The sequence below is a fragment of the Hetaerina americana genome, unplaced genomic scaffold (assembly GCF_022747635.1).
Source record: "Hetaerina americana unplaced genomic scaffold, ioHetAmer1.1.p SCAF_7, whole genome shotgun sequence".
Taxonomy (NCBI): Eukaryota; Metazoa; Arthropoda; class Insecta; order Odonata; family Calopterygidae; genus Hetaerina; species Hetaerina americana.
Genome location: NW_027287316.1, coordinates 85,143,205 through 85,163,866, shown reverse-complemented (window position 1 = coordinate 85,163,866; position 20,662 = coordinate 85,143,205). Strand labels below are relative to the sequence as shown.

Genomic DNA, 20,662 nt, shown 5'->3' with positions numbered 1-20,662 from the left:
TATGCAATTTATAGGAAGCATTAATTGCAAAATATATCACATATAACACACACTAACTGTACTGGAAACACATTCGCGATGGGAAACAATTTATAGACTTACATCGGCACAAATCACCGTTGGAATTCATAGTATCCGCGTCGAAGGCTTCGACTTCGATCAAAATAGTGAGCTGGCCAACTGCAGCCTCGGATTCCGCCGGCAAACCTCGATCGGTCGGCGAAAACTATAACTACTCCAGCTTCATTACAAATGAAAATATAGGAACAGCATTAGTGCCATAATGAAGACTACGTAATTAGGATTTCTTAATTCACTGCTTAAATGAGATAAGATACGCTATCAAGTGTTATGTGTAACTCGAACAGTCCACGCGAATACCTTTTTGATCCATCGAAACGGTTTGTGGCAAAGGGTGCAGGCAACCTGGTGGTAATAATGGCTAAGGGAGAAGAAAAGGGAAAAGGCATTCACTCAAAATTCTTGAAAAGATGTGCATCGTGTTACCGGAAAAATTACTTCTCAACAAGTTTAAATTTTAATCACCACAAAAGTATATCAGGTATATTAAGTAGGAGTGAATAAAAAGGAACCGCAACCACTCATACGATGGGCCACCAACGTACAGTTCATGCAGGACTGAAGAGCAAGGAGGGGAACATTCTATGAATCTTTTGCAACGTCTCCTCCCCAATCCTAACGTTGTAGGTATAACCAACGATGGAAGGCGTCGGAATTACTCTTTTTTATAAAAAGGGTAAATCCGACGCATTCATTGAACTTTGTGAAAACTGTTTTCATTTCTTTAATAAGAATTTTAGCGCACTCTACCTGAAATTGCCAGCGCAGAGAATTGAAAGGCCAACATTAGTGCCATGCTGAAGGAACTCAGTTTACACAATATAGTATGAAAAAAACCAGAGAGTCACTTTCTCCAAGCGGAAGAGGGTGCGAAGGGCGAACGCCCTTACTCGAGATAGATGCCTAAAGGACAAACGTAGGGACGCGTATCCCAGGAACCGCTGTCTTTGGATATTGCCTCTGCTGTGTGTTCGAGTGTGTGTTCGAGTGTGTGTTCCCTAATATGTGCTTGAATCGCCCGGTTTCAGTTTACATTTTGAAAATTCCTATTGAATGATGCAAAGCAATGCATTTTGCGACCTTTTAATCCCGAATAGCTATCAAATGGCGTAGAAATAAATGCCATAAGCTGGGTACGTAATTTTTAGAGAAAGTAAGTAGCATGTCAGGTTTCAAATTAAATTTAGTATCATTTTAAAACCTTGAATCTGCGATAAATTTTAAAATTATATGAAAGTTTCATATAAATGTTTTTGTTTTTATTATTTTTAGTTCTCAACCGTAGGTAAGTCTTGGTTGAACGCAAGTTATATAACGGTACTGTGGCACATTGCTTTGTCCTTTCTCTCGAAATATATTTGTTCAAAAATTATGGTTGCTGTTGATTACATACATCACACAAATTATGAATTAAATCTATCCTTATTGTATGAGGTACCTGTCTTGCATTTCTCAAGTAAAAGTTACAGATTCAAGTCCGGGAGTTCAAGTAGAGTTATCCTATGTGCCGTAGAGAGAAATTTCGAATAAAATCATGAATTTATCAAAATGCATGGGAATCTGTGTCACATGTTTTCCACTGTTCAATCAAATGGTTTTAGGAATACATTTCCCTAATTGCACATAATATCAATACGGTTATAAAGAAAAAAACACGTTAAACGCTAACTGGTTCTCTCAACGTATAAATTTTTTGCGCTAATTTCGCAGTTATGCTAGAAAATAAAAATGTTTTTTTTTACCTATCGCCATCGTTTCTTCGGATGGATTAGTTTCTGTTTTGGACTGAGCCCTGTTTACTCGAGAGATAAATTACTTATTCAGCCATTGAATGTCTAATTACAGCGAATATTTCAGCTCTGCGATATGTCGTCGAAAGGTAAAACAAAGGCGAAAAAATTCTGAGAAGCATTTTTTTAAATCACGTATTTCATGGCGTTCAACGTTAATAACCACTTATTTGTGTTTGGGCATTCAATTTTTAACCTCGTAATTTAAAAAGCCAATGGTTTTTTGAATCTTTTGGTTTTATCTTCCAATCGATATAATTGAGGATTATTAAACAATGATCAATTATACATTTTTTAAGAACTGTTGCTATCGCAATAAAAATGAAATGTAATATATTGTTCAATTAAGGAGGAATTAATTTCAAATTTTTATTATTTGGTTATTCGCTGACCCACCTAATGATTAAAAGGAGATTCTGACGCAAAGGAAGTTTGCTTTGACCAGCGGGTGTAGATTTAATGCCAATCCCTCTGTTCGAATCGTTCAAACTGCTGCAACTGGATTGAGGCTACGGCTTTGAGAGACGAATGTGGGTGGATTTGCTATCTTAACTTCCCAGGGGAATATGTTGCGACGTATGTCATTGTTTCTACATCTACATCAATACCCTGCGAGCAACCAAAAGGTGTGTGGCAGGGGGTGGAGCACCAGGCGGAAAGGGGAAGGAATGAGGGGGTTAGGGTTATTCAAATGGATGAAGAAAGGCGAGGGGAACCTGCAATTATGTATATATATATATATATATATATATATATATATATATATATATATATATATATATGTATATTTTGTTTTAGTTTCAATTCATTTCAATAAAGTTTTCATTTTGATGACTATTATGCTTTTCCTGATTACGCGCATCAAGTAGGTGGGCGAATAATAAAGCATAATCTCATTTGTGAGTCAATTTTGTAGAATCCACAAAAAGTATCGAGTGAATATTCATGAATATGAAAGAACGTGTTGGTTGTAGAGTTGGTCGCCATTCGGCCTTCTGGGGATCCAGCCCCGACTCTCTCTCTCTCTCTTTGTAGTAGGCGTAGTATACTAGTATTCTAATTAACCGTGGGTCGATCACATCAGGGAAAATGTTTGCAGGAGAGGAAGGGCACTTGGTGGGCAGGAACGATCGTTTACAGCTGCTAAGGACGAATTCGAGTTTACGTAGAATGCGACGGTTGGAGTGCACTTCGAGGTGCGTGCTATGCACCTCGAAGTGCATGGTGCACATATTCAGATGTCAACAATCCCGTGCAGTCGGGTGGGGGATAGGATACCGGCCAATGCAATATTCCCCTTCCATTTAAACTCTTTCCGCCCCGAATCGTTTCCCCTGCACCTTAGATCCCCCCTCCCTTCCCATTTACGTCTTTGACTCTCCCATTACGCACCATCCGAGGTGGACTGCACCCAAACTGTGCGGTGGACCACTCTGCACTCTCGAGCACTTCATGTCATCCCGAAAGGGCTCTCTACCCGAGCGCGATGATTGGTCCCCTCCCTCCCTCCCTCCCCCACCACTGCGCCTGTGCCCCGTCGCATCGCATTGTCGACGCGGTGCTGGCCGCACCAGGTGGGTTATGGTGCGCCGTCGCGAGGGGACAAGGAATGTGGGTGGGGGGGGGGTTTGAAGGGCGCTCTTGGGAGTGGAGAGCATCGCCCCCTGGCGTGACCCTGCCCCTGGGTTCTCCCCCTGTCGCCCCCTTTCCCCGCCCCTTCTTCTGCCCCCGCATTTGACCCCTTTCCTGGGGCCGCGGTGATTTTGACAGCCGGGGGTCTCTGGAGTGCTCCTCTCCCACATCCCCCCTCTCCCGCAAACACCTCCCTCCCTTGGACTCCTTGAAGCACTCTCCACATCTGGATCTTGCAATTTAGTCGCTGCATATCCACGAGTGGCATTGCCCTGCATTTCAGGATAACAAAAACATCGCGACTAATTTGTTTGAAACCTACGGAAGTCCTCAAACATTTTAAATCTTCGTGACTTAATTTATGAAAATTTCCCGAAGCGTCACTAAATCGTCGACGGATGAAAATTGATTTCTTCGTCCACTGCGAAAGTCCATGGTGCCATATCATATCTATTGCGGTGAGCTTTAGAAACCACTATTTTAAATGGACAGTCGTTGCAGTGTCCTTCCAGTTTGAGGAAGGTTTCCGATGGACCTAATAACCCCACTGTGATTCTAAGTCCTGATTTGCATGACTCAAAATATCCTTTAAACAATTAAGTATTAAGGTTTATAAAAATTTGGAATTATTAAATGTAAGCGATCATGATCTATGTCTTGCAGTGACCCAATTGGCTTATTTTAATGCTAATGACAGATTCTATTTTTCCCCGGCAGTGAAAGTCACTACCCCTATTGAAAGTGATGCTAGGTTTTACTGACACTCTTTTCCCACATCACCTCACCTTCCTCCTTCCAACGTCCGGCGGCGCCTGCAGGTGTGGGGCAATGTTATGGCCCGAAGGATTGGTGGCGCCCCTCGGTTACTCCCCAAAAGAAATAAACAGAAAGAGTTGAACATTCCCATTATTCAGGAGGTAATGCAAATATCATTGCAGAATTACAGATAATCGATTAAAACCTATTCTTTGATATTTTCCCTTTGGTCCGGATCACTTCCTTTAGATCTTTTCCTTTTTTTCATAAAAACAGATTCCTTCATCTAGATCTACATCTACATCAATACCCTGCAAGCCCCCAAAAAGGTGTGTGGCAGGGGGCGCAGCACCAGAAGGAAAGGGTAAAGGATGAGGGGGTTAGGGTTTTTCAAATGGATAGGGAAAGGCGAGGGGACCATGCAAATAAATAAATAAATAAATATATATATATATACATACATATGTATATATACATATATATATATGTATATATACATATATATATGTATATATATACATATATATATGTATATATATGTATATATACATATATATATGTATATATATGTATATATACATATTATGTATATTATATATATATATGTATATATACATATTATGTATATATATATATATATATATATATATATATATATATATATATATATATATATATATATATATATATATATATATATACAGGGTTCGTCCGGAAAATAAGTGTACTGAGCTCAGGAAAAAAAATTTATTACACTTTTACATATCTTAAGCTAATATTCCTCAAAATAGGACCCTTGTGAGTCGATACACTTGTTCCAGCGGCGTTCCCATTCCTGGAACGCTCCCGCGAAGGCATCATCGGGAACCTCTCGAAGACACGTCGTCACGGCCTCTTTGACGGCGTCCAAAGTCCCGTATCGCGTTCCTTTCAAACTCCTCTTTATCTTCGGGAACAGAAAGAAGTCCGGTGGTGCCAAGTCCGGGCTGTAGGGCGGGTGCGGCAGCGTTGCCACGCCGTGCTTGGCGTGTCGCGATTTCCAAACGATTGAGTCTTTGATCATCACTGAGCACTTTCGGCACCAACTTTGCACAAATTTTTCGCATCTGTAATTGCTCCCTAATAATCTCGTGCACTATTGTTTTTGGCACATTACACTGCTCTGCTATCATCCGAACACTAAGACGACGCTCAGAGTTCAGTACATCGCGAACTTTTCGCACATTTTCGTTGATGGGCGTCCAGGCCATGGTTCGTCGTCGACCTCTTCTCTGCCCTCCACGAACATCTTGTGCCACCGAAAGATCATGTTTCTGGACATGGCTGACTCCCCGTAAGCCTGGTTAATCATACCGACAGTTTCGGTAGACGATTTCCCAAGCTTTACCGCAAATTTGATGGAATAACGCTGCTCCAAAAACTTCGGCATCGCGTTCCGTGACGTGTGTCGAGCGTGGAGGCTCGCGTTAACAGAGCTCCTCACTACACCACAGCTCAGAGCCGACTGCCTTTTTCAGCGTCGCTTGCCAACATACCCCCCTCCAATCGCAGCCCGTCAGAGCGGTGCTGGGCGCGCCTGGAGCGGCGGAAAAAAATCAGTACACTTATTAGTATATTATATATATATATATATATATATATATATATATATATATATATATATATATATATATATATATATATATATATATATATGTGTGTGTGTGTGTGTGTGTGTGTGTGTGTGTGTGTGTGTGTAAATATAATCGTATAACCATGCGCATTCGCTACCTTGTAGGTTAATACTTATTATGTCCAGCCGGCTCCTGGGGGATTTCGATTACAAGCATTCTGGTCCATGATTGTTCTTGGAAAAAATGACTATTTAAACCTGTCTATCTTGCAGTCAATCTCTCTAATCTTATATTCGTGATCCCTCCGCCCGTAATTCGCTGGGGTTCGTATTATGTTCTTGATGTCATCGAAAAGGACCCATCTTTCAATGTTTTAAATAAGTTTAATCCATATTGTAAACGCCGCTGTGTAAGGGAATCCCAGCCTACATTTTCTAGCAAAGAAGTTACGCTACTGCGTTGATCATAACAATTTTTGACAAATCCAGCCCCCCTCCGCTGAACACGATCCAATTTCGAAATTGAATTTATCTCTTGAGGATCCCATATACTGGCAGCCTACTCTAGGTGGGGCCTGACTAGGGCAAGAAAACATCGTTCCTTCACTTTTTCGTCACATTTACCCAGCACTCTTTTTACAAATCCCAATTTTTTATCAGCACGACCGCATATTTCCCGTGTGTGCTTTCCCGAGGACAAATCGTGAGTAACTGTTACACCCAAGTATTTAAAGGAATCTACCCTCGCGATTTCTGTTTATCTTTACTTTACTTACTTTATCAAAAGCTTTTTTAAAATATAGGAATATCGCATCAGCTGGAATATTACTTTCACCGGAATGCATTATATCATGAACAAAGAGTGCGAGTTGAGTTTCGCAGGATTTACCTTTACGGAACCCGTGTTGGTTATTAATCAATAAATCTTGGCTATCGAGGTACCTCATTACTGAACTAACAATGATGTGCTCAAAAATCTTACAGGAGATGGAGGTGGGCGATATCGGCCTATAATTACTGGGGTCCTCCCGTTCTCCATTTTTAAATATGGGTATCACAGACCCTATCTTCCAGCCGCTTGGCACGCTTTCTTCTGCTAATGATATCTTAAATATTATATTAAGATAAGGAGCAATTTCAGACGACAGTTCTTTATACACGCGAGCCGGTACCTCATCAGGTCCCGGAGATTCGTTGGGGTCGATGTTTTTAAGGAGTAACTCTATTCCGCGGGTGGATAAGTCAATTGCATGCATTGACTGTAGAAATGTTTTCGGAAGGTTCTCTGGTATATTCTGGGAGCATTTGTTGAAAACACTGTGGAAGAATGAGTTTAATATGTTGGCTTTATCTAAACTACTTGTTACTTTATCCCCTTTTCCGTTGCTCAATGAGTTTACGGTGGACTTTTTTCCCTACACTTCCCTGACGTAGGACCAAAACATCTTTGGTTTATCGTTTAAATGATCATCTAATTTTTTCTTTTGAATTCCGCTAGCGCCTTCCGGAAGCCCTTCTTGCCAGTGGACCTAGATGCTTTGTAAATCCCTAAGGTTTCGTTGATTTTATCAGGGGAGGAATCTTTAATCGCGTTTTTCATTCTGTCATGGCACGCCCTTTGCCGTCTTAGTGATTTCCGAACTTCAGAGTTGTACCAACGGGGTTCTTTATTCTCTCTTATATATTTACTAGGTATGAATCTCTGTATTGCTGAACGTGTTTTCGCAAGAAAATTATTCCAGGTATCCTCGACACTCCTACTTTTGCTTAATTCCTCAAATCTGGGAAAGGAACATTTTAACTCACGTTTTAGGCCATCATGGTCAGCTTTATTGCGTAAATAAATTTTTCTTTCAGGTTTGTTAACTTTTTCTACGCTTAGGGGAAATTTAGCGTTTACAGCCCTGAGATCACTGATTCCATCACTAACTCCTACATTTAAGACCCTTTCGGGTCTATTAGTAGCTAATAGATCAAGAATGTTCTTTCCCCTTGTTGGTGAAGTGAATAATTGATGTAGGGAATGAGAATGAACGTCAAAATGAGGGACTCGCATAAATCATTGTCCGTACCTCCATTTATAAAACTGTACGAATCCCAGTCTACTGTGGGAACATTAAAATCGCCACCGATTATTAATCTGTGCTCATTGTTGTGGGATGTAAAGCTTTTTATCTGCCTTTCTAGATCTAGTATTGAGCTAACGCCAGCACGGGGTGGTCTATAATACGCACAGACATATATTCTTTTCGCACTGGCTATTTTTACTGAGCACCAGACACTTTCTATACAGTTATCAGGAAATAACTCAGACCTACTGACGCTAGAGTTTTTAACCGCGATAAACACTCCTCCTACGGCTCTATTCTGTCTGTCGTTTCTATGAACTGTGAAGGACTTGGGAAATATTTCGCTGTCTGTGATATCATCTGTTAACCAACTTTCAGTTCCTATAATGTTATCTGACTCTGTGCTATGAATGAGGTGGCGAAATTCCGGTATCTTATTTTTCAAACTTCGGCAGTTAACTACTACTACGGAAATTATTTCTTCGTCTAGAACCTTCTTTGTGTTCGTTGCGGTCTGCTTTCTGGTGATGCTATTTAGAAGTCTTTTGGGTGTCTTAATACACGATTGGTCCATATTCTGTTAAGTGATTCTTTCTTTTGTTTCATTGGCACGGTACGTACTTCGAGAAATCTCTTTAGGCAACCTAGTATTTTGAGACCCACTAATTGACCTACAGTTTAAATATCGTTATCAGGGAAATTTATCTTTAAATTTAAATTTACTCCACTACCTAACCTACTTATTTGCCTAAAAAATATCTACTGTGCTCGAAGATCCTATGAGCCACCCTAACCGACGCCTCAGGGGCATTCCTTCCATCTTTGAAACTCAGAAAGAAGAAGAGAGTGCATTTCCCACCTTATTACACCTTCCACCCAGCCCTTGATCTACCTCATATTCCTTTTAGCAACTGTCAAAACAAGAAATAAATGAATATAAAAATAAATTAATGAATAATAATAGTAAAAATACTTTAAAAAATAATAATTATTGTGAAAAAAATATAAAGTGTTATCGTATATATATATATATATATATATATATATATATATATATATATATATATATATATATATATATATATATATACCAACAAAAAGGTACATATATTTGACAAATTTGAAAAAAATTAAAATTATAACCTCCTTTAAGCATTACCTGACAGCACTTACAACACATAATTTATTACACTCCTCATTTCATTACCATCCACACATAACAGCCTTACTTCTAGAGGTGCCGATTCCCGGGGAAGATATATAGAATCACTTAATTCGTCTTGGTTATTTCACCACATTGCAATGTCCTGAGTACTTTTCGCACCCTTGCAGGAGCCCTAGTCCTAGAGTGTCTTATCCAATCATTCGTGGATTTGGAAGGTGCGGTGGCTTTGCGGCAAGTAACTTTAATGATCATCTACATCTACTTAATACCCCACAAGCCGCCGCAAGGGTGTGTGGCGGGGGGTGTTAGGACACCACCCGAATTTTGAAAGAAAAGAAAAAAAACGCATGCAAAAGCCACAAATTCATACATCCACAAAAAAAACTTGGCATATATTCATGCAAGAACGCTTACACCCCACACACATGCAAACACTACTTAACTACCAACTAACACACACGTGCACCTGAAAGTATACCTAATATCTTTGCAGTGTTTAATTTTGTTCCGGCTTGTAAATTCAATGTTTTAAATATTTCCAAAGGGACTTCAGTGCGTCGTTCTTTTTGTCGTTGCTATTGACTACGATTGGGGAAATTTTCACTTGATTCTCGAAAAATGCCGCTCAAATTTAATTTACAAATTCATCTCCGCAAGAGAAAAACATCTAGAATATTGTAAAAGGCTAGTTCCCTAGATGTTCTCGTTTGGATGGCGAAAACTTTGAAGAGCACTGAAAAGTCCATGCAAGGAAACAAAGAAAGAAGAAATAAGTCAAATTGTTTAAAATGAATGACGACCTTGTCTTGTGACTCACTTGTGACTCGCAATCATCAGTAGCATGAATTGAAAAATAAGGGGCGTGGTATTCCAGCGAGTAGAGCGTGCACATGGCTAGTGACCGGGGGGTGCCAGATTCGATTTCTGGTAGCGCTCCTGAGCGACCTCAGCTTCGCCCAATCGATGTGATATCTCGAGTAGCACATCATTCTGAGAAACCATCGGCGGCAGAAGGAGTAAGGGACTGCCCCCCCTTATCACCCGGCTGTAGTTTGGATTTCACTCGCCACCGGTTCCATAGTATCGGGAGAGCTATTAAAGGCCCTCCCAGTTGGTACGTTGGCCGAGGCAGTTTTTATGAATGTATCCCGGGGCGTAAATTGATCGTGATTATCTGTATGACTAAGCCGTATACGCGTGCGAAACAATGTATTCGGTTGTAGAATGGAGTATGAACAAATGGATCATAAAATCTAAGTGCAGGATTAACGGGTCCACTGGAATGCATTCCCTAATATTAAGTCTGAAGAACTGTTTCGCAAAATTGCATATGGAAGGGCATGTTTCGACACCAGTCAATTATTTTAAATAAAATATGGCAGATAACGGTAGATTGCTCACGGAAGATAACGAGGTTTACCAATTAAATTACGCCATTGCGCTCACTTCATTACAACGGAATTACGAAAATTATGTCAGACCTTAGCGAGTATTGATTAAATCAATCGGTACTGTAATATACTTTATTAATTCTAATCGGATGATGCAATCTCCGATCTAAGGCCTGTGGTCCCATGTTTTTCATATTCGATCTCAGTAGTTGTAAGCTTGCATGTACCAGAGAGACATTAGGCCATGTGGACATTCGTAGGAGTGAGCACACGGGAGTCTCCCTAGCCTTCTGAAGGTCTCCCGCCTCGATTGCTTTAGTTATCTTTTGACTGGGTCGGCAACTTGTTCCTGCATTTACCCAACCGTGCTAATATGGCTAATGGATCTTATGGTCTAATTAGTTTTATTCGATCCTCACCCAACTCCCAAGTTATCTCTTCTTCTTTGGATTATAAGCTAATGCATCATGTTCCAAACGTTGCCTCAGTGACGTTGAAATATCCTATCATCCTCTCTTCCTTTGCATTTGTCTTTATCTTATTTAATGGATTTTATGTCATCTGAGGCGAACTCTCATGTACCACATTTTACGTGTTTTCTCGTAGAGCAGGCTGAAGAACAGAATGCCTTGAATAAAATGTCTCGAGTTTGGATTTGTTTCACGCTCGTCGGTATTTTGTGTAATATTATTTGTATGAATATAGATTTAGTTATGACCCACATTTCCCAATGCGAGTCTTGTGGCAATCATAAGAGAAGCGGTCTTGCGTTCTAGCGTCGCTGCTATTGCGCCGCACATGAAATCCACGCCGAAGGATGACTTAAACTACATCATGGCGTGAATGTTTCGCATACGTTACTGAAAAACCGTAGAATAAGGTCAAGAAACGTATTCTAATATAAATATAATATTGTTATATATATAATGCAGCATTTATAACGATATTTTGCATGATTGAGAGAAACTTTAGGAACATGTTTACTATTTGGAAGATTCTCCTGACTCTTTGGCGCAGGGGTTCAACGCTGGCCACTCATGCTTCGCGCAGAAAATAGCGGCGCTGATAACCATTCATCCCTTTCCTCATTCAGTCTTTTCATGGATCTCGCATCTTCCGCTCCTTATCGCACTCTAGCCTAAATACGAAAATGAACGCCGAGCACGGTGAGAGAACACAGGAACACTCCGTGAAAGGGATCCAGCGAGAGAGAGAGAGAGAGATTTTATCTCGCGTGGCGTAGAAACGCAAAGCTGTGGTTGAAGCCGAGTTTTTCTTCTGCCTCCAGGAGTAATCTCTGCCACCGAGACGTCCTGGAATTGCTTCTCCTCCTCTCTCGTCTCCACATGTGATGACTGCGGGTTAATTTAGTTGAGCAGAGAATGAAAGTGAGCATATTCACTTTTCTCTTCGCATTACAAAAACGTCCCTTCCGGCCACAAACTGGCCCGTCCTCGCGTGAATGTTGAAAGGAGTCGACTTGGCTTTTCACATTAGCAACTAAAAGGCTGAGATTCGCTGCTTAGGACGAGCCCTCGCCCTCTTAACACCGCATTTTCCAGTAATTGTAGACACTGAACTATGTGTAAAAGATGAATGCCTATGAAGAAATGAGTTTATTAGTCCATTTATTCAATCACTGGAAGCCATAGAATTTCAATCATATTTTGGGGTAAGTGGAGCATTATACCTTCGGCTGTCAATGGCAAGCCGAGTGTTCCAGTGCCCAAGAGAAACACATTTCTTCAAAATATGAGCCTATTTGGAACTCAATTTCGTCTGTGAATTGTTGCTTGAGAGTGTTTCGTCTGTCAATGCCACCACGACTGCTTTATCCGGCAGGATTAGTCATATGGACCATTCTCACTCCCACACCAATTTCGTATCCCTCTTTCTATTTTCCTCCTCCCCGCGAGATAGGGCAAGTGGTCGATTGCCCCTGATCCTGCCCACTCATAGACGGGTCCGATGGTGCCGGGGTAACGTTCTCGTCCGCCAACATAGGGGTCGCGGGTTCGATTCCCCCCTAAGAATTTTATCCTCCACCTAGGGCTTGGGTGCTTGCAATTGTCTTTATTGTAATTAATAAGGGTTGGGTGGAAGAAGGGACTGTGAAGTCTCAATATCACCCCGATGAAATCGTAAAATAGATAAATAAATGCTCCTGACTAGCACAACATGAAATATATTTGAATCGCTTGCTAAATGTAATGTTAAATCATACTTTTAACTCACCATACATTCCACCTCCCTTGATTTCATCCGAAATGACTTTCCCTCCTTCTATCTCGTTCTCCCAGTACATAAAGACCACTATCTATCTATCTATCTACATGGGAAGGCGCAGAGGTACCCGGCCTGACCTAGAGATGGCGGTAGTTGTTTGAAACATATCACTGTTTTAAAAAGTATGGAATCTTTAAAACATATGTTTCAAGTTTGAAGACGCCACGTTGTTTAGTAGTAATTTGGTAGCCATCAATACTCGTGCGAGCCTGAAAAATATTACACTTTCAGGAAATAGTTATTCTGGGGCAAAACTCTTAAAAAAAGGGCTGCTATGTCTTAAAAAAAGCCCGTTGCCGATGGATGGATGGATGGAATTATATAGGATCGATTGCTTTAAGATCAATGCATTGAGAAAACATTCTCCGAACAAAATGCCGTGATAAATGCGGCACATTCCAATGTTATTCTTGTGTGAAATATGTATCCTCGGCTTTTGACTGAGCCTTTGCTGCTCCCCACTCCATTCTCCTCTATAATAGATCCAATGTTTCACGTCTCGCGACGTATAAATTAATAGTATCTCCTTGTCTCGCGACCTGCGTCGGTTAATAGGAAACAGTGGTTTATTTATTATTAAATGATGATTTAAATCATTGCGAAATGAATATGATATAAAGTTTTACCAGTTCAGATTTATCAATTAATAAAATTTCACCTCAAAATGGCGAACATTTTGATTTGCGCTTCATTTTTCAAAGCTCAGATTGGCGTTACAATCGTCGATGATACTATTTAGTTAAGAGATCGTCGCAATAAATTTTCGCCGTCGTCAGTCGCAAATTATTCGGGTCAAATTTAGTCTGTTGTGTGGTCACTCCCTGCCACACACCCTTGCGGTGGCTACAGATAATACAAATACAAAAAATAAAAATACTCAGGAGTATACATAGTATTCCTGCAGCCTTGACTTCTGTTATCTATTTTTCGATCGCTTATATTGTTGCTTATTCCCTACGCGAGAGTCACGCGAGTCCAATTGCCGTTGACTGACTCTGGAACAGTGTCACTACTCATTGGTGAAGGCAACCAATTTAATTAGCTCCCTCGACGCCCTAGGGTCCTAGGATCTCGTTAACCTCTTGGCCTGTCAATAGGTTTCCGAAGGGCCGACCAACCAGAGTTTACGCGTGGTCTCGCGGCGGGACTCGAACCCACGCATCCGGATACAACCAACACACAGCACTGACTACGGAGAAACTGCATGGATCAACGCAAAAGAAATTCCGAAGGAAGACACGAATGTTCAAAAGCATCATCTTTCAAGGGAACTCCTTGAGAATGAACCCTTTTTCATTTTCTGTTCTCACACAAAGGTACCATTTTATGTATGGAGTCCCAAGTTTCGGCGCTTACTTTCTCGCTCCCCTTCTCTCTCTCCCACTCACTTATGTCCTCATGTGACGAATCTTTTTTAAAAGTTTTCTCAAAGCGTTGGGACGCTAGTTCCAGTCCGTTCAGCGGCGGCAGTTAATTTCCATCCCCCCGGCGGCAAACACTTCCAGCGTACTCCCGGGTACGGAGCGAGGGAGAGAGAGAGAAAGATAGGATCGCTCGTAAGAACGTCAAAAACTTCCACCTCCGTCTCCTTCCTCCCATTCTGATTCCCGCATTATTTCACCGTGTCTCTCCGGCGTCGCGCGCTTTCGGGGATTATTTCCCGTCGTCGGAGTTTTGATTCATCGCCCCGAGGCGTCGGGTATCCTCGATTGCGCGGTTATTGGCCCCTGGGCCCGCGAGCGGCGGGGAAGGGGAGTGTCGTGGGCATGGGCTCGCGGGCTGGAAGCACCACTGATCATTCTGCCAGACTATGCCGTGGGTCCCCGCCCGACTCACGGCCCTCGACCCCATTGGAGGTGGAATCACGAAGGAGCGAGGAATAAGACACAGGCAGAGTACTTATATTTCTTCTTCTGTAGGTTTAAGTGAGAATTTCCGCGTCATTTTGCATTTCATGGTCTCGCCTTGGGAAAAATCTACGTATAAAGGGGTTTGGGGTGCACTAAAACTGAACCGTTAGGTTATATTTTCATTATGCGAGAATAAAATGATAATTAGCAATGTTCAACTCCTGCACCGAGGATAAATTCAAAAGATTAGATATAATAATAACTAAAACTAAAGGAGGCTAATGCAACGATTTCAGAGTGCGAAAATCGTTCGCCTTGACCGGGATTCGAACCTGGACTCCGCGATGTCCGACCGAATGTAGCGGATGTCTCCTTTGAAAGTTAATCTTGCGGCATCTCCCGCAGGTTCTTGGATTTTGGAAGGAGATTGTGCTGAAAGAGTGGTTTACCTATGCTCTACACTGGGAAAATTCATTGCATGAAGTATTTGGAGTTAGCCAAAAAATCTTCTCCCTACTTCCCAGACCATTATTGTAAATATTAGATGTAATAAGAGTTAAGAAGGAATCACTCTATAATAGTTAGTGGTGCCAAGGTTATGAAGATGGATATCAATGAATTAAAGTTTTAGAATATACTTTTGCCTTTCCTTTAATATTTTTTTGAATTTAAATTAAATGAAATGAAAGTTATCTAACATCTAAAAATTGTCTCTGATTGGTGTTTTAATATTAAATTAAATAGGCGTATGATTACACTATATGGAAATAGTACAAGTAGTTCCAAAGAGTGTCATAATATATAGTTGAGTGCTTGCATAGCAAAATGTAAAATTTTATGCACATTTAACGCTAGCCGTCCTTTAACGAATTAAAACCGACCTTTCACCTCGATATATAATGTTATTACTACAGTGTTTACCAGGTAATTGGCGACACATTTCTGAGAGCTAATTATAGCTCTTAAAATGATTCGCGTCAAGATAAATTACTAAAAGGATTATTGAGCAATTGTATGGGGATGAAATACTCCATCTACTTTAGATAATACTGCACCTGTTACTTTGAAGTTGTTCGTCTCTTTCATTTTCGGGGAAATCCCGGTTAACTTCGAGGGCAGTGGATAGTGAAAAATGGAGAAAGTGTCAGGGGAAGAGTCTCATCAACTTTCTCGCCCTTAATTTCTAATTTATTGAGCTGACATTAATCTTTACCCGCAGCCTCCCTTTACCCCTTTTCCTTCCTTTTTAAGTAATTGAGTCCCTTCAGGTGAGCTTCTCCTGCGGCGCTCCACTGCAGGCCAGCTCGTTACTCGTATATTCATTTGCTTGCTTTTCCTTTTACTACCTGGAAATTACATAATTCATATTTTATGCCTAATGTCAAGACAGTTGTCTTTCCTTTTCTTTTCCTAGGGTTCGCGATTGGGAATATTTTGTGAACCCCTGATTGATTGTTGTGAACCTCTGATTTTAAATTGGTGTTGCCATAAACTTTTCACTGGTTTGCCATTGGATTTTCAAAGTTCTCAAAGGCTTCTTGACTGGTAATAACTTGTTACTCGGCAGCATTCAATTAGTGTGCATACACATTACGTTAAGCATTGCTGCCCTAATTTACCCCTTAATTGGAATAATTAATTTACCTAAAAGTGACCCACCTGGCGAGGCCTTACGATAATGGTTTAAATCCAAAATAATGAATGCATAACTTAACAGAACATTCAGTTAAACAGACTTATTATTATTTCCTTTGACTTTCTTGTGAAATTCACTTCCATTTTCCCATCACACTTTTATTTCTTTTTGGAGTTCGAAAAGACATGTCGTTCTGTTGGGTAAGAATTTTGTATTGTGTTTCTATGAATATAACCGTATTAAGCGTCATTGAAATCGATCCGTGGTTTGGATTTTCATGTGTATTTTATTTTGGCGAAGTAAATGGGCGGACATTTTCATAACTGCCCAGGGGTTGAGGGAGAAGTAGACGGGAAGAGTTAACTCCGCTAAATAAACTGTAACCTAGTTTCACATGAGCTCAATTGAAAGTTAAATCAAGATTAATTGGCTGTGAAACCTGGCAAACAGTTACACCGTTGTCAATGTGGAAGGAATGCCCTATTTGAAGTTTAGAGTCCACCCATTTTTTCTTTCTCCTTTTGTCTCGCATTTTTTGTACTCTGAAATTATTCTTGTTGATAATAATTTTCCGTCTGAGGACTTAATATTTAGCATGTCAAAGATACGTGTTTTTATCTAATAAAATAAATACACCGGTAAAACGTTAATAGGAAAATAAAATAATGTTAATTTAAAGATTACTTGAAAAATGACTTTTCAGCTTAAGTAACTCACACGTCAACTAAAATTAACGTGTTAACTTGTCTACTCAAGTCCGCTCACACGTGACACATAGCGCTCGCCATTATTACCATCTGCGTTCCAGTTGTAATCATTCGGTGTTCTTCCGATTGAAAGGGGTTACGAATGGATACCTCTTATTTCTACGAAAAACTTTTGACAACAGAAAGTGTAAAAGTCGGTTAATTCTGTTCGTTTCCATGGACTCAGAAAACTCTTCTTCAGGGTGAGCCCAGAGACAAAACCGGCTGCTCCGTGGCTTCTTAGGCTTGTCTCGTCTCGTTCGGCCTTCTTCTTTGGACGGTCCCACGCCCACGGACGCACACTCCAGCATATTCACTTCCACACCTCCATAAATGAGCCGCCGCCGTGTCCTCCTCACTCAATCTACGACGAATTTAGACGCGTTTGTGTCAAACCACGCGGAAGGAGAAAACAGATGACCTCCCAGTGTTCTGGTACACTTAACGATTCAATTTTTAAACGCTTTCCAAAGAGACGGGCGTCGAACCCCGTTACGTCTAATGTCACATCTACTTTAGTCATGAAGGGTGCCCGAGCATTTTAATCTCCACCAAATTGCTCTATCTCCTTTGTGTTTTGGGGTAAAAGATGGGTGGCACTAGAAGCTGAACATTCCTCGTGTAAGGAAGGTGGATGGAGTTAGAATTAGGAGGTTCTCATGAGGGAAAATCGAAAAAGAGTAAATTTGAAGGAAAAGAGCGACTCTGAAGCTTAGCTGGCTTAGACACTGACGGAAATGGATGGGAATCAAATTACAGGCTGGGCGAATGATTTTTGCGTCGAGAAACTTCCCACATTTTTGTGGGCAAACTGACTCCTTTGAATTTATTGCAGAACTTATTGAGGTATGGTAAACACATAGTCTAGGTAACAAATTCTTCAGCTATTGAGTAGTTTCAGGCGTGATGTGGTGGAACTTGAACATGATAAAGAAAAGATAGCAACAATTTTCCGCTAGATAAGTTTATTAGTACGACCAGGTTTCGATGTATTACATCATCTTCAGGTAACAAAATTAACTCTAGAAACACGGTCGTACTCTCAAACTTATCTAATGGAAAATCGTTACTATATTTTCTTTATTATTTATATTTAAACTATAATATTAGGTATAGGCTTTTTTCTGACTCCGGAGGTTGGTTTGAAAAGTCCATTTCTTCTATTAAACCCGCGAACAACTCAAGAAATCTGTCGTTGTAATGGTCAATGAGTTTATCAAAGTGTTATAACCAAATCTGAGAACTGCCATTGGCTTCTTAGGAACAAATATGGACCAAGTAGGGAGAGTCAAAATAAAGGACTATCAAAGGCCCACAATTGGGAATCAGCGTTGTTTATCTCGGCAGGACAGCGGACGATCAGTCTTCCAATTGGAATACACTCATGACTGAGTGCGCCATCTAATCGCATAATTCGTCCTCGCCAACCCCGCTCTGCGTTCCGTCCTTCCGATCCCTCGCCTGGCGGGCGCATCGCTCGAGACAGCCAAAAGCGGCCGGGGACGATCGACCCGATCCCCGCTTGCGAATTGATGGAGCCCGATGTTTAATTCCTGTCGGCGTCGACTGCAGTGCGTACTCATGCAGACGCAGATTGGTCGAGATTTCCATCGAGTCTACCGAGACGGCCGGCGAGTCCTCTGTTATTGTTAGCAACGACGAAATGAAACCGTGATCACGCGGCAGTTTTCCCCGCGTAGCGGTAGAGACAATGATGGCCCAAGTGATAGCTTTTTAATGGGGGTGCGACGCGATCATTTTTATGGATAGCGATAACGACAGAGATCTCCATCCCGGCTTCGGCCATTCAATCGCGGCCGTCTTCTTCCCTCCCTCAACACGCACCCCATTCCTCACCCCAGGGTCCTCCCTTCCATCTGCGTCTCTTCGGGGGTGAACGGCGTCTCGATTAATCAAAGGAATAGAAAAGGATTCTAGTGTTGACACCTAACTCAACACAAGGTACTTCGTCTGCATTTACATGATACCCCGCAAGTCGTCGCAAGGACGTGTGGCAGGGGGTGGTAGGACACCAGCCATTCTAGATATGTATATTCCTATTTCTCCATGCCCCTACTACTCCGCGATCCACCAAAAACCGCTTGGGAAGGGGTTGACCGAACACGAATCATGCAGCATGTCTACATATATCACTAGTATCACGTGGTTAGCAGCTCTTCCTACACAAAGAGGGCTAGAAACTGCATGGAAGAAGGACAGGTATGTATGCAAATGGGACAGTTATTACCGGTCAGTGTTCTACGCATTCCGGACGGACAATTCACAAATATAATAGACTTTACATTAATGCATTCACCCACACTCCACCCGGTAAAAGGGCTCACGGCGGAGGGCGTCAGGACGCCAGACATGGAGAGAGCCCAGGGTGAGTCTAATCCTGTACATCCTTATTTTCTCGGGTGCTCCCCCTTTCATTGTTGCCGCTAATAGTGCGCGGGGAAAGCGAATACTCGAATCCATCAGTTCGACGATCATAATCTTCAAGTATGATAAATCATTCTCGCCAAAACTTGATACAATCATGCAATTATTTGTGAATTTTTATCTCCGATTTCGATATTTCAATACCACAGTAGGCTATTTTACATACCAAAAAACGCTCAAAATGATCTTTCACGAAACAGAATACCGTTTAATTAATAATTTGAAAGCTGAAAGGTTTCACTTCCATATTTTAGCATGAACTCGGTATTTATTTCGTTCCCAATAAATTTATTTGGTGCATGACAAAAAGGAAGTATTGATTTATTTAGGTCAAATTAGTCCTATTCATTTTAAGAGAGTAATTGAATGTTTATTAAGCTACAAATTGCGTAGAAATAACTTAATTAATGCAACTACATTGATTATATTCGACAATTTATTCACTATCAGAAATAAGAAGTCACTCTTGCAAAAAATGAATTAATAGTATTACAGTCAATGGAAAAAGAATAATGATAATTATAGTTCTTATATCATTCGGGCGAGATCAAGACTGTGGCAGTCCCTTCCTTCATCTAACCCATCGTCAAATACAAATGGAGAACACACAGAAGGTAAGCGGTCGGCCTCTTACTTATCCTTGGTTTCAATGGTGCAATACCTAAATGATAGCGGGGAGTTGAGCTCGTGTTGTAGAAATTCGGCAAAAAACAAAAAAAATGAAGGGATTAAATATTTATAGCATCATGGAGAGACGGATTAAGGACTAAAAAAAGAAATAATATCAGGGTAAACGAAAGGAATTCCACGGAATGCTTGTAACGTAATAGTTTTTAGAGACCGTCTTGAATCTACTTTTAATGCATACATACATAGATTAATTTACCTTAGATGGCCACGCCGATAATTGTCTCGATGGCTCTTTGCCTAACACCCACTGCCCATCGTCATCTTGGAGGTCTGCAGAGCAAAGACGTAGGCGTACATATATTATTGCCAACGTTCGAGTTATTAGATTGGTTTATTTAGAGCACGAAATTGTCGTTTTGGAGCCCACCGCTCACTCGGACCAATTTCGCCATGATGCCTCCGTCGCCCTCGTAGCATCAGGCATTCATTCCCCTTGCCTTTGTCCCCCCGTGGTCACTTCCAAGTGATGCGTTGACCGCGGCGGCCTCACCCGGCCGGCCGGGGGCGCCTTCC

The 20,662-nt window shown here is 41.1% G+C and overlaps 1 protein-coding gene across 1 annotated transcript in view; it reads left to right on the top strand.

Moving 5' to 3' along the window:
- The window catches only part of Ac76E (adenylate cyclase type 2 Ac76E), a 935,623-nt gene that overhangs the window by 430,139 nt on the left and 484,822 nt on the right, over nucleotides 1–20,662 (top strand). The gene's annotated exons all lie outside the window — the stretch shown is intronic.